Genomic DNA, 14,239 nt, shown 5'->3' with positions numbered 1-14,239 from the left:
ATCGTCCGATCTTGTGGCTTTGGCTTCAACCCATTTAGAAACATAGTCAACCGCGAGTAAAATATAAACGTTGCCAAATGATACGGGAAATGGGCCCATAAAATCAATCCCCCATACGTCAAAAATTTCACAAACAAGGATTGGATTTTGGGGCATTTGGTTCTTTTGCGAAATGTTTCCCGTCCTTTGACACTGCTCACAACTTTTGCAAAACATATAACTATCGCGTGACATGGTTGGCCAAAATAATCCACATTCAAGGACTTTTCTCAAAGTCCGGCTAGGTCCGAAGTGTCCCCCACAAGCAAATTCATGACAAAATTGCAAAATGGATTGGTGCTCTTGTTGGGGCACACATCGCCTAATGATTTGATCGGGACAATGTTTCCACAAATAAGGTTCATCCCACACATAGTATTTTGCATCACTTTTCAACTTGTCTTTTTGATCACGCGTGAATGTGTCGGGATACCTTTTTGTGACCAAAAAGTTAACGATATCGGCATACCAAGGAATAGATTGGGTAAGGGAAAAGAGATGCTCATCCGAAAACTCGTCCCGCAATGGGAGAGGAGTTTCATTTGAAGTGATCCGACTTAGATGATCGGCAACGAGGTTCTCGCATCCGCTCTTGTCCCGGATTTCCATGTCAAATTCTTGTAACAGTAGGATCCACCGGATGAGTCTCGGCTTTGCATCTTTCTTCGTCATCAAGTACTTAAGAGCTGCGTGATCCGAATACACTATGACCTTGGTACCAAGTAGGTATTGTCTAAATTTCTCCAAGGCGAACACTATGGCCAATAGCTCCTTCTCCGTGGTAGAGTAGTTTCTTTGGGCATTGTCTAGTATCCTTGATGCATAATAGATCACATGGGAGGCCCTCCCATTCTTTTGACCCAAAACGGCGCCAATCGCATAGTTGCTTGCATCACACATGATCTCAAAAGGGAGATCCCAATTTGGTGCTTGCATGATGGGAGCGGATGTAAGCAACTCTTTGAGCTTGTCAAAAGCTTCTTTGCACGCCTCATTGAACTCGAAATCGACCTCCTTTTGCAAGAGTTGGCACATTGGTGTTGTTATCTTTGAAAAATCCTTGATGAACCTTCGGTAGAAACCTGCATGGCCCAAAAAAGAACGAACTTCCCGAACACAAGTCGGGTAAGGTAAGCTTTGAATAACATCAATTTTGGCCTTATCTACCTCAATTCCTTTTTTAGACACAATGTGACCCAAAATGAGATCTTGACTCACCATGAAATGACATTTCTCAAAATTCAAAACCAAGTTTGTTTCAATGCATCTTTTTAAAAATTTTGTGAGATTAGTCAAACATTCTTGAAAAGAGTTGCCATGTACCGTGAAATCATCCATAAAAACCTCAATTATGTTTTCAGCATAATCCAAAAAGATACTAACCATACAACGTTGGAAAGTGGCCGGGGCGTTACACAATCCAAATGGCATTCTCCGGTATGCAAAAGTACCAAATGGGCATGTAAATGTTGTCTTTTCTTGGTCCTCCGGTGCCACCGGGATTTGGTGAAAACCAGAGTACCCGTCTAGACAACAATAATGGGATTTCCCGGCCAACCTTTCTAACATTTGGTCAATGAAAGGCAATGGGAAATGATCTTTTCGTGTGCTCGCATTGAGTTTGCGGTAGTCAATACATACTCTCCACCCGTTTTGCACACGGGTAGGGACCATCATACCTTTGTTGTTCTCGACCACCGTGATTCCCATCTTCTTTGGAACGACTTGCACTGGACTCACCCACTTGCTATCCGATATTGGATAGATCATCCCCGCATCAAGAAGCTTTAATATCTCTTTCTTCACGACTTCCATCATTGGTGGATTTAGCCTTCTTTGCGCGTCTCTACTTGGCTTGCATTCATCCTCCATTAAGATCTTGTGCATACAAGTGGAGGGGCTCAAACCCTTGATATCCGCAATCGTCCAACCCATGGCTTCTTTATGCTCCTTCAACACCTTGAGGAGTTGCTCTTCTTCAAATTCGGTTAAATGAGTTGAGATGATAACCGGAAGGGTTTCATTCTTTCCCAAGTAGGCATACTTCAAGTGTTGAGGTAAGACCTTTAATTCCAATTCGGGTGGTTGAACAAGGGATGGAGACAATTTTGTATGAGTTGGGGACAATTCAATTTGCTTGACATCTAATCTTGTGGATTTTTTCATTTCCATTTTATTTACCAACTTCTCAACTTCCGGATCCAAAGAATAAAGCTTTAATTGCTCAGCTAGCTTCCCACAATCGAATCCTTTGCTTAAGATCATCTCCAACATATCACCGTTAGATAACTCAAACAATTCTTGAGTAATTGGCTCAACAACATCAACAAAGTACAAAGATGAAACATCACTAGGATATCTCATGGCATCATAAATATTAAAACTTATTGTTTCACCATCAAACTCCATTGTCAAACTTCCTGCATACACATCGATCTTTTTCCTAGCCGTCTTCAAAAACGGTCTCCCAAGCAAGATTAGAGCCGATTTGGAAGACACTTGCTCATCTAGATCAATCACATAGAAATCCGTCGGGAAGACTAATTGGTTCACTTGCACTAGGACATCTTCTAAAACACCTCTAGGAAAGACACTTGATTTATCCGCAAGAGAGATTATGACACCGGTTTCACTTAAGGGTCCGACATTTAATGATTCATACACTGAATAGGGCATGACATTGATAGAAGCACCAAGATCAAGCATAGCACTACTAAAAGTGACATCTCCAATCTTGAAAGGAACCGTGAACATTCCGGGATCTTTGCATTTAGGTGGAAGTTTCCTTTGTAAAACCGCGGATGCGTTTTCATTCATCAAAAATTTCTCATTTCCCTTCAACTTCCTCTTGTTGGTACAAAGTTCTTTCAAGAACTTTGCATATCTCGGGATTTTCTTGATTGCATCAAGTAGAGGGATGTTTACTTCCACCTTTCGGAAGGTGTCCAAAATCTCTTTCTCCTCCATATTCTTCTTTGAAGTTGCAAGTCGAGAGGGGAACGGTGGTTGAGTGGCTATTGGTGTTACTAGAGGGATGGACTTCTTTGGAACTCCGGCTTGTGCATCGTTCTTGACTGTAGGTTCTTCAATGGGAATGATCTCTATTTCTTCCTCTTCTTCCCTTGGCTTTTTTTTGAACTACTTTCTCCGGCTTGCTTGCCACTTCTCAAGGTCACCACATTGACATTTGGGTTCTTTTCGGTTTGAGAAGGGAGTTTACCACGGGATTCCAACTTGCTTATGGACGTAACTATATCTCCCATTTGTGCTTCAAGGTTGGAGATACTAGTCCTTGTCTCTTTTTGGAACTGTTGGGTACTAGTGGCTAGAGATTTGACAATGTCTTCAAGAGACATTCCGGAGCTACTTGGTTGAGATTGAGGAGATTGTTGATGATGATGTGGAGGGTGCGTTTTGGATTGATAGTGTGGTTGTTGATGTTGGTATTGAGGTTGTGGTGGTGGATAGGACGGTCTAACCAATGCATTGTGAGGCAATGGTCTTGGGTTGTAGCTTCCGTTGGGATTTGGTTTCCAACTTGAATTATATGCATTTTGGTACCCGGATGGTTTGTTGTGGTAGTTTTGGAATTCTCCCGTGGCATTCACATGCTCCGCATCTTCTTGAAGGATGGGACACATATCCGTAGGATGTCCCATGGTTGCACATATTCCACAAACCATCACTTGTGGAGTTTGTCCCATGGCTAGCTTTTGGATGACGGATGTTAGATCTTTTATTTGAGACTCAAGATTCGATGTTCCCACTTCATTAACTTTGTGTTGTGTGTCTCTCTTCATGTCTTGGCGAGGGCCAAAATGTTGTGAATTTGCGGCTATGGTGTTGAAAAGTTGTCTTGTTTGTTGTGGGGTTTTACTAAAGACATCTCCACCACTTGAGGCATCAACTAGTCTTCTCTCCATTGGCAACAATCCCTCATAGAAGTGTTGAATGAGGAGTTGTTCCGGAATTTGGTGTTGTGGGCAACTATAGCACAAGTTGTTGAACCTCTCCCAATAATCATGGAAAGTCTCATTTTGACCTTGGCGGATTCCACAAATCTCATTTCGAAGACTTGAGACTCTTGAGGCGGGATAAAACTTGTCAAGTAAAGCTCTTGCCATGTCGGTCCATGAGTTGATCGACCCCGGTGGAAGATAGAATAACCAATCTTTTGCTTTATCGGCCAATGAAAAGGGGAATGCCCTTAGCTTAATTTGGTCATCGGTTGACCCTTGTGGCTTCATGCTAGTGCAAATAATGTGGAGCATCTTCAAATGCTTATGAGGGTCTTCATTCTCCAATCCATGGAAAGTCGGTAGGTGATGGACTAAACTTGACTTCAACTCCGAGCCTCCTTCCAAAACCGGGTAATTGATACCGGTTGGAGTTTGTGTAACATCGGTCTCCATCATTTGCCTCAAAGTTCTTTCGGGAACTTCTCCTCCGTCCGCCATTTCAATTGGTTCAATAATGGGTGGATTTTATTGTAGGGGTGGTGTTTCGGGAATTTCTTGGCGAAGGTCGGGACTAGAATCGGGCTCTATGTTGCTTAATGAAGCGGTTTCGACCTCCGGATCCCCGTGAGGATTAGAAGTTTGACCACGTTCAATTCGCTTTTCCTTCGCCAAACGCCTTGCTTCTTTTTCGATTTCTGGATTGTAAATCAAGTCACCTGTACGCTGAGATCTGGGCATAGAGAAACAAATTGATTAAAAATAAACCAGTCCCCGGCAACGGCGCCAAAAATTTGGTGGTTGTCGAGGCCAACACAAATAATAACCCTAAATATTACACACTAAAATAGTGTATAGTGGTATAGGGATCAAATCCACGGAGACTGGTTCAATTTGATAACTCTATGAAAAATCTCTTTGTAAAATACTTGGACTATGACAATAAATTAAAAATGGGGGTTTTGATGTTTTGAAATACTTGAAACAAACTAGAATTAACTATGATTTAAATAGACAATTGCAACAAAAATAAGAATTTGATGTAAAATCAATAAGGGAAAGATGGTTGACTTAAAGTTTTCTCACTTTGACTTTTGATGAACATATCATTAGAATTCAATGGTGCAATACTTGTTTTTAATCCTCAGTTTGGCTATAGTAATCCAAGGAGCTTGGGATTACCTAGACTTTTCTTAATTATTGAAATGGCTAGAGAAGCTCATAACAATTTCCTTAGTCAAAGTCACTAATTCCAAATAGCATGTAAATAGTGAAAGTCAACTAGCATTAAGAACCAAAAAGTCACCAAATCCAAGAGGGGTCAAATGCTTTCACCACCATGTTGGAGGAAATGTTTTTATGATTGTGTGAAGCAAAAACAACACAAAAATCATTTGTTGCTTGCTAATTTGAGGATCCTTTACTTAATCAAGAAATTAGCCAACTAATCACCACAAACACATTTAAACTCATGAACTAAAACATACAAGTAATGATAAGATGTTAAAACACAAAACATTTCCATAAAGATTCAAGAACATGTTCATGGATTCTTCAACATTCAACAAAAGTTCAAAGGATTAACCAAAAGTCAACAAAGATTAGCTTAGCCAAGCATGGCTAAACCCAAAGAAACAAAGTTAGAGAAATTTGTACCAAACATTAAACAAGATTCAAGAGGTAAAAATATGATGTTCTTCAAGGGTTCTTGGCCTTCAAAAGTCTCCAAAACTCCAGAGAGAATCTTCAAAAATCGGATGTCCAAGAGTATGCAAAAGATGGGCACCAACCTTCCTCAAATAGCTCAAAAGAAGAATTTCCGAAATTGCTCCTGCAGGAGGTTGCGCGACCCGCGTGCTCTTGCGCGGGTGGGTTGCGCGGGTGGTCCCTGGATGTAGCATCTTTGAGGTTTTGGGCCTCCATAGCTTAGCCCACTTGGCCCAGATCGAATCCAATCACCTCCTAGCCTATTTTCTTCAAGTTTTTCTTCATTTTAAGCCCAATTTGACCTCTCCAAATCCTCCAAAGCTCGTGAATTCGCCCGATTAATAATTTACGTACGCTTGAATATTCCCCCGCATCTTGCAAATTTAAAGCTTATTTCTCTCCAAGTCTTCAAATAATCATCAAAATCACTCCATGCATCATCGCCACTACCCATCAAGCCCAACGTCATTTTTGTCTACCAAATCTCATCGCCTCCTATACGTCCCGAACACTCCCGCTCCGCTAGACCCGAAAACCTGCAATTATGCTCACAAGATTCGAGAGTACCCGAAGTAGTCATAAAATAACAAAAAGGAAAATATGCATGGAAATTATCTAAATTATGAATGAAATATGCTAAAATAAACTATAAAAAGAAGTAAATAAAATGAAGCTATCATATATCATGAGAAGACGAAGCATATTGATGTCAGGTTGAATTTCATTTGGGTTATTTGGAAAGAGACAAGTTTTCAATACTGAAGTTGATACTAAGGTCAACCCAACATATATGTTGACAAAGTCGTTGCCCACGGAGAAGTTCAAGCTTTGCTTGGACTTGGTTGATGTTCGCAGGAGGTAGGTCCCTTCGGGGACAAATGGCGGGAAGGGAGAGAAAGTTCTTGTTCGAGGTTAAGTTCAAATAATTCTCAAGTCAATGCGGAGATTGTTAAATGTGACTCAAGCATTTGGTGCATATAGATCCTGTTCATGAAGCATTTGGAGCACTTGGACCTCAATGGAGCACTTGGGGTTCATGGAGCATGTAACAAAGGAACAAATCTTCTGAGAGAGGAATGTATCATCAGACAAAGGAACTGATCAAGTGCCAAAGGAACAAATTGTGTGCAAGGTGGGGGGGGGGGGTGGAGCACCTAGAAGGAGGTTGGAGCACTTGGAATAGGTTTAGATCAACAAGGGATTCTTGTTGAGCCACATGATGAAGAGATGGCTCAAAAGGGATGCTCTTGAGATATCTTGTTTTCTTGTTAAACCATGCATGTGGTTGTTGCTCATGGTGATGTTGTTTCTCCAAGATTGAAGTTGTGCGCCACACTTGATGCTCTTGTATCATTTACATCCCTGTTGCGCCAACTAGGGTTGTTGTTAAGCCTTGAAGAAGTTGTTGCGCGATCATGGACCATCTTGGTACATAATGCACCATATTGATTCCTTAGTTGTGCCATGTTGATCCAAGTATACCTAGAAGAAGATAATGCTCAAGAATGTTCCAAAAGATGTTGCATGGCGGATTGTGATTGGTTGACACCCTTCATAGGCCTATGGGCCAATGGGCTTGGCCCATTAGGGTTTTTAGGTATGATTCCTAAAGTATAAATAGGGATGCATGCTAGGTCATTTTTTGTATCTTGAATTCTAGAGTGATAGGCGAATTTCTGTGCAATTTTACTTGTAACCTCTATCTTGAGAGTTCTGAAATAAAGAATACTCCCCTCCTGCCTGTGGACGTAGGTCATATTGACTGAACCACGTAAATATTGTGTGTTGTGTGCTTTTGGTTTTGCTAGTTATCCGCTTTACTTCCTAACACACTTTGCAACCCAAACAAAACATAAACCCTTCCGACCTTAAATTATCTTGTTGATTGCTAATACGACTCCACTTCATGAGCTATCACTTATGATAGTAGTAGTAAGGTCATATTGTTTATTTCTGTACTTAAATGTAATATGTGCATGTGTCCCTGTTTGTAATTTATATTGGTCGTGTATATGTCATGACATTACCCATAAATCATGGTTTACAATCTCATATAAAACACATGATCTAGACTGTTATAATGGGTGTGATAATATCACTTTTCAGCCATATTTGTCCTTGTTTGTTTGCTCAATATATAAATTTTATTATATCTTTACTAATCCATAAGGATAAGGTTTTCATTGTCAGTTTTCTTCATGTTTCTAACATCCAATGCTTTTTAGTTGGGTTATATTATGTTGAAATGAGTGAGGGAGCATTGCATATTGGAGCTTAAAAAATGTTTAGATATTAATTAACTAAGTATGAGAATGAATTTTCTATAGAATGGTGGTATTGGACACTAAGTTAAGATATGTTTGAACCGCAAAACTTTTTCGATCCATAATGTATCACACACAAATCAACCTTCGATATGATTATATAATGAAGTCACAAAAGGGGTATGTTGCTACCATTTTGAAGGGGATCTAAAACATATTCAACTTCAGGTATAAATGGAAAACATCTTTATTGGTTTTATTGGTTCTACTTCATATTTTTTATGAAAAGAATGAATCTTTTTATCGAATGACTAGAAAAAAATAAAAGATCCTAATATCATGGATGAATGATTTGGAAGAGCCAAAACAAAAAATAATGGTATTTGGTACCAATCACATAATGAAGGTAGTCGATCAATAAATATTGATTCATAATCTGATTCAAAACCATCATAGCTTTCTGTTTATAGAGGGAGCATACTTAGCATATAATAATAAATTGTCATGGGTTATCAATGTTATGAAAAAAGTAATTGGATTTGTCATCGAAGTTACTAGTAGGAAGATGCCATGGTCTTAAAATTGATGTTGTTGCTAAATGATTTTTTTTGCATATAAATACCATCCAATGGTCTCTAAATTTATTGTTGGCAAAACATCTTTATGGTTATCCTGTATTTTCATCATTTTCATAATTTTCACAGTTGAAATAAGATGTTCTGTAGAAAAACACTTAAAAATTAAAAAAAAAAAAAACTCACATTTTCAATTATTTTGAGCATAATTGTTAAATCTATGCACTATATGAGAATGTAAGATAAATAAACTTACTTCATTTGGCTCATTTTAATCGTTGCTTATCTATTTTGTTTAATATTATTCTTAATGCAACTCAAACAAATAAAAATGAAAAATAAAAATATTTTTTTATTTAAATAGGTGGACCATTGCGGCCCATTTCGCATGGATGTTGCCCGTTAAGCAAGTTGGGGCTTTGGGATTCGAAAATGAGTCTTTTGTTTAATTTTGAAATAAATTTATGAAAATTATTAAATTCATCTATTTATTGAAAAATCAAAACAACTTATAGGATAAACACAAATTATTTTGTGACATCTACAACTAATAAACGCTATTATAAGCAAATTTCAAACATCTCCATTTTCAAAAACTCCTAAAATTGTTTTTGAGATATCTCCCTAAAAAAGAATAAATACATTAAATAATTTAAAAATGTTATATTGTCTTAAATATTTATGGTAATTCTCGTCGATTCAGATATATTTGCTAACGTCGAACAGATATTTTTATTGTGCACTGCATCACTGTCCATGAAAATTTTGCATATATTAACTAATCTAATGAGAATAATTAATTATTAGAAAATGACACAGTTAACAAAATGGGCATTTGGTCTAGTGGTATGATTCTCGCTTAGGGTGCGAGAGGTCCCGAGTTCAATTCTCGGAATGCCCCCAAATTTACATATTTTTTTTTGTGTATGGCTGCCATCAATTTTGAAACAGTTTTTGTGTCATCGTGCAGTATTTAACTAAAAGGAATAACAAACAACTCTCATAAGAAAAAAGAAATATAGCAAGTCAAGTAATAGAAAATTAGAAATATTAAAAATGAGAAGTTGGTTAATTGCAATATTTAAATGAGGAAAAAAAAACTCTGCTACATTTCTCCAAATTTTCTATTGCAACAAACAAGATAGTTTAAAAATGTCTTATTACAAAAGACATGAATGGGCATTTGGTCTAGTGGTATGATTCTCGCTTTGGGTGCGAGAGGTCCCGAGTTCGATTCTCGGAATGCCCCCTTTTTATTTTACAAAATCAGCACATTTTAAAACAAACTATTCTCATTTCTAAATTCTACTATCTGTACATTCTTTATTTTAACTTTTTATTAAGAAATAATATAATCATCCAGAAATAAATTATGTTTTTATGCATTTTGTTAATCATATATTTTTCTAAACGGTTCTTGTAACATGCTTCTACTATATTCTAGCACGTTAGCAGCCATATGTAAAAGAAACAAAAAAGGATAAAAATATAACTGCATTTGAGTAGAATTCGTTTAGCAGATCCAACAATGAACCCATGTTTCAATCAGCAAAGCTTTTTGTCATTCAAAATCAACCAAAAGCATTAAAGCAATTTGTGAAAATGAAAAAAAATTCCTTCTCAACATACAAAAAAATGTAACACATGGTCTTCAACAACCTTCTATCTTTAATGAGTCTTCAATATACAAAAAAACTTAACACATGATCTTTAACAACCTTCTATCTTTGATGAGCCTCACCTTATCTCAAGTTGGGGATCCACCATTCTTTAAACATCTCAGATACAATAATCACGATGGCTATTCATGATATCATAATACATCTAGTAGGAGCAATTGCTTACTTGGCTACAAATCTATAGAAGCAAATCTCTTTACCCCAAGGATGCAAGGAAGAATTTACATGACAATAAGTGTTTTTTTTCTTTGTTCAGAAAACCATTTCAAGAGCTCCATCACTTTTAGTCGTCCATAAAAGACGAGTCTCAAAAGTCAAAACTCCTTACGGATCAGATGTTATGTTTGTTTGAAATGGGGTATTTTTCACTACTTTTTATCCATGTCTCATTTGTCCATTAAGATTATGTTTGGCGTGCAACAATTAACTTATAAAAACTAGCTTACTTTTTAAAGTTTTTTTTATGTATAAGTTTGGTAAACCAAAAATTAGTTTATAAGATTTCTAAAGAAGTTACTAGGAATAGCTTTTCAACTAGCTTATAGAACTTTTTAAGAATTCTTCATATTACACCCTTTACTAATTAAGTAATTATAATAAACACAATTTTCTACACGACCTTATATGTCATTTTATACCTTTCAATTAGTTTTTACTAAATATTATTTTTTAAAACCAATAAACCATGTAAGGGTTTAATCACTTCAACAAATGATTCAATGATTTCACAGAGTAATAATACAAACAAAAAACAAATGATACAATATTTAACATAGTTCATACAATTAGAGTGATCAGTTATGTCCACGAGGGAACACGAGAAATTTTATAGATTATCGCCAAATAACACATTTTCTGTGTTGGCCTACTTTTCACACATATACATGTTACATGAATTCAAGAGATCCATACATATCCTAGTAGGTTCCCAAAAAAAAACCCTGCCAATAACGAACTAGTGCATGGAAAATTTCACCCCCCATTCATGTTCTTCCCAACGGCTACGGGTCAAATAGGTGAATCAAGCTCTACTACTTAACAAGTGATAAGAGTTCAACAACTGCTTTGATGAAGTAAAGACGACATTACTTGCTTCCATTCAGCCGTTCAAAAAAAGAAAAGAAAAACTTGCTTCCATTGATCGTGCATTTCTAAGCAATGAAATTGATAAAGAGCGACTTGTGAAAAAATATGAGTGATCAACATGTTTATTTGGTCACATCAATTAAATCGAATACACATAAGTTTGAATCTTGGATTCCTCACTTCCAGGGTGGAGGTATTTTACATTTGTATGAATGTCTACATTTGACCTCTTACCAGTTTCCTAGTTAGATTTGGTTGCTGTTGTTGTTTTGTTGTCTGCAACAACTATTCTCAATTTTATAGCTAAAAAAATCAAGAACAATGATTATAGAAAAAAGCAAAATGTTGTATATTCATTTAATACTTCCATAAAGTAGAAACTTTTACCATATGAAGCCACATGGGCATTTGGTCTAGTGGTATGATTCTCGCTTCGGGTGCGAGAGGTCCCGAGTTCGATTCTCGGAATGCCCCAAGTAGAAATAAATATTGTTGTTCTTATTTTGTCCCTTTCTAAACTTCAAATTAATGGTAGATTTACTTGAAATCTTGCCATATTTCTGTTCCCTTAATCTTACAATATTGCAGAATTTACATGTAATCAGGCAAGATTTCATTCATTTAACTAGAAAAGTAACTACGTTAAAACTATACCTTGCAAATTCAAGAAAACATATGGATCACAATGAAGTTACTTTTTGGGCAAAGTAAACATAATTTGATTACATGTCAACAACTGATTGGCAACACAATACTTGCATAATGTCACAGATCCTACACACCTATAATGTTACAAATTCAAACAATGGGAAAAACTAAGTGTAAATTAAAACTTACCCAAAAAAGAAACATTGCATTTTTTTGGGACAACCAGAAATGGAATTAGCATTTTAACTATTGTGACAATAAATAAATAAAAGTAAGTGGGCATTTGGTCTAGTGGTATGATTCTCGCTTTGGGTGCGAGAGGTCCCGAGTTCGATTCTCGGAATGCCCCACACCTTTTTTATTTTACAAAATCAACTAAATTTATTAATATAAATTGATTATTTTTTAAATGCCACAATAATACTCGATTTGATATAAACTAAAGTCAACTCAAGACTTTGTGAAACAAGCATGTGCTTGTAGATCTGAAAAGATTCTGTCAAGAAAGCATATGTAACTTCATTACCTGAATAAGCAAAAAAAGAAAAAAAAATGACTTGATAGAATCATTAAAAGCCATTGGTCTAGTAATATGATGTTCTTGTGACAAAATCAAATAACTAATGAAACCACATATTATATTATTAAAGTTAGGACAACAACTTTTGCTTATTTCCTTATTAAAGACTACCTAATTTCATTTCTTTCCATTACAACATTATTATATTTTGCTAAAGCGTTATAGTTTGTGGAAAATACCAAATAGCGCATTCTAGTTTTAATTGTTTTCTTATATGGCCATTGTACTTTGAAAAGACTACCCAATAGCAATGTAAATTGCTTTGTATTTGAATGACATTGCTATAAATGGTTAGATTTCTCAAAGTACAATGTTGTAATGTGAAGAAATAAAAATAGGATATTAAACAAATAAATGAAACAAACGTTATTTACCAAAAATTCCTGAATATCACAAGACCAATGCAAAAGGGAAAGAAAATCAAACACCATATACAACTCCATAAAAGCTTTGTGTTGTCCAAAACAACATAACATGGTTTCCTTGAAATACAAGATAAAGCAACCAATAATGAGAATACATTGTGCTGTTACTTTTGTTTTTCTTAATTAGGCATTTGACTTTGAAAAAAAGTCTTCCATATTATAGCATTGTACTTTCAAATCTTTTATCAGGACATTATACTTTCAAAGAGCAATGATGTGATAATATAACAATAAACAGATCAATGAAAAAAAATGTAAATATTTTTTAAAGTTAAAATGTTGTCACAAAGAAACTAAAAAGTGCAATCCTATAAATGGATTGATTTTTCAGAGTATGCCTTAAAAAGAAAAAAAAAATCAAAATGTTACAAATGTTTTAACAAAAATAAAACTGAAAAATGTAATGACACAATTAGGTTTACTTTTCAAAGGGAAACGTGCTTATAATAACAAAACAAAAAGTACAATGCTAGTATAAAAAGTGCAATGCCATACATGGGTTGATTTTTATAAGGAAAAAGCGCAATGCTATAAATGTGTTGATTTTGCAAAGTATTTGATAGGAAGAAAAAAAATGTTACAACGTTTTAACAAAAAGAAAACTGAAGAATGCAATAATTGTTGGAAATATTACAGCCACTGCTATATATTTATGAGCTGTATATTGGCCTAACTTAGCTCTCTAATTGCCATTATGTTAGATGTACTTTTAGCCCGTAATTCTGTAATTAGAGTAGATTATCTGTTTCCTAGTTTAGGATATTTCTTCCGTGTATATAAACTATTGTGATGTAAACAAGAAATACAACTGAAAAGTTTTTCATCCTTTGTTTCATGGTATCTCACTTTTACTTTCCTGAGTTTTTTTCTCTAACCCTAAGCTATCTATGGCACAACTGATCCTGCTTCATACGAAGCAGCAAAACCCACTCTCCACAAAATTTGGAAAGGTGTCCAAGAGATGTACTCAGATCTTGAAAGCACATCTCATTGCAAGAAAACTTTCCATACGAGGGCATTTTCCTGTCTGCTCATGTAGTAGAGCAAACCCTTTCGAGAGTAATTAAATGTGTATTTGTAGGTTACTCGTCTACACAAAAAGGTTCTCTACATCTTATGTGTCACATTTCTTGAAAACCAACCATTTTACTCTCATGATTCTTTTCAGGGGGAGACTTTAAATGAAGCGAATCATCGGGACCCTTTATATCTCTTCCATTGTTGCCTATTTCTAAGTCAATATCACCATCTGTACCCCTGGTTACTGAAAACATCATTCC

At 35.9% G+C, this 14,239-nt stretch overlaps 4 non-coding genes across 4 annotated transcripts; all 4 read left to right on the top strand.

Moving 5' to 3' along the window:
- The first annotated feature begins 9,370 nt into the window (after positions 1-9,370).
- On the top strand, positions 9,371-9,442 carry TRNAP-AGG (transfer RNA proline (anticodon AGG)). Its single transcript has one exon. It is a non-coding gene; the product is annotated as a tRNA-Pro (tRNA).
- Positions 9,443-9,718: 276 nt separating this feature from the next.
- On the top strand, positions 9,719-9,790 carry TRNAP-UGG (transfer RNA proline (anticodon UGG)). The gene has a single exon. It is a non-coding gene; the product is annotated as a tRNA-Pro (tRNA).
- Positions 9,791-11,708: 1,918 nt separating this feature from the next.
- Positions 11,709-11,780, top strand: TRNAP-CGG (transfer RNA proline (anticodon CGG)). The gene has a single exon. It is a non-coding gene; the product is annotated as a tRNA-Pro (tRNA).
- A 451-nt stretch (positions 11,781-12,231) lies between these two features.
- On the top strand, positions 12,232-12,303 carry TRNAP-UGG (transfer RNA proline (anticodon UGG)). The gene has a single exon. It is a non-coding gene; the product is annotated as a tRNA-Pro (tRNA).
- The last annotated feature ends 1,936 nt before the right edge of the window (positions 12,304-14,239 follow it).

Source organism: Lactuca saligna, chromosome 5 (genome assembly GCF_052625555.1).
Source record: "Lactuca saligna cultivar CGN05327 chromosome 5, ASM5262555v1, whole genome shotgun sequence".
Classification (NCBI taxonomy): domain Eukaryota; kingdom Viridiplantae; phylum Streptophyta; class Magnoliopsida; order Asterales; family Asteraceae; genus Lactuca; species Lactuca saligna.
The sequence above is the reverse complement of the archived record's forward strand: the minus strand, read 5'-3'. Positions and strand labels throughout refer to the sequence as shown.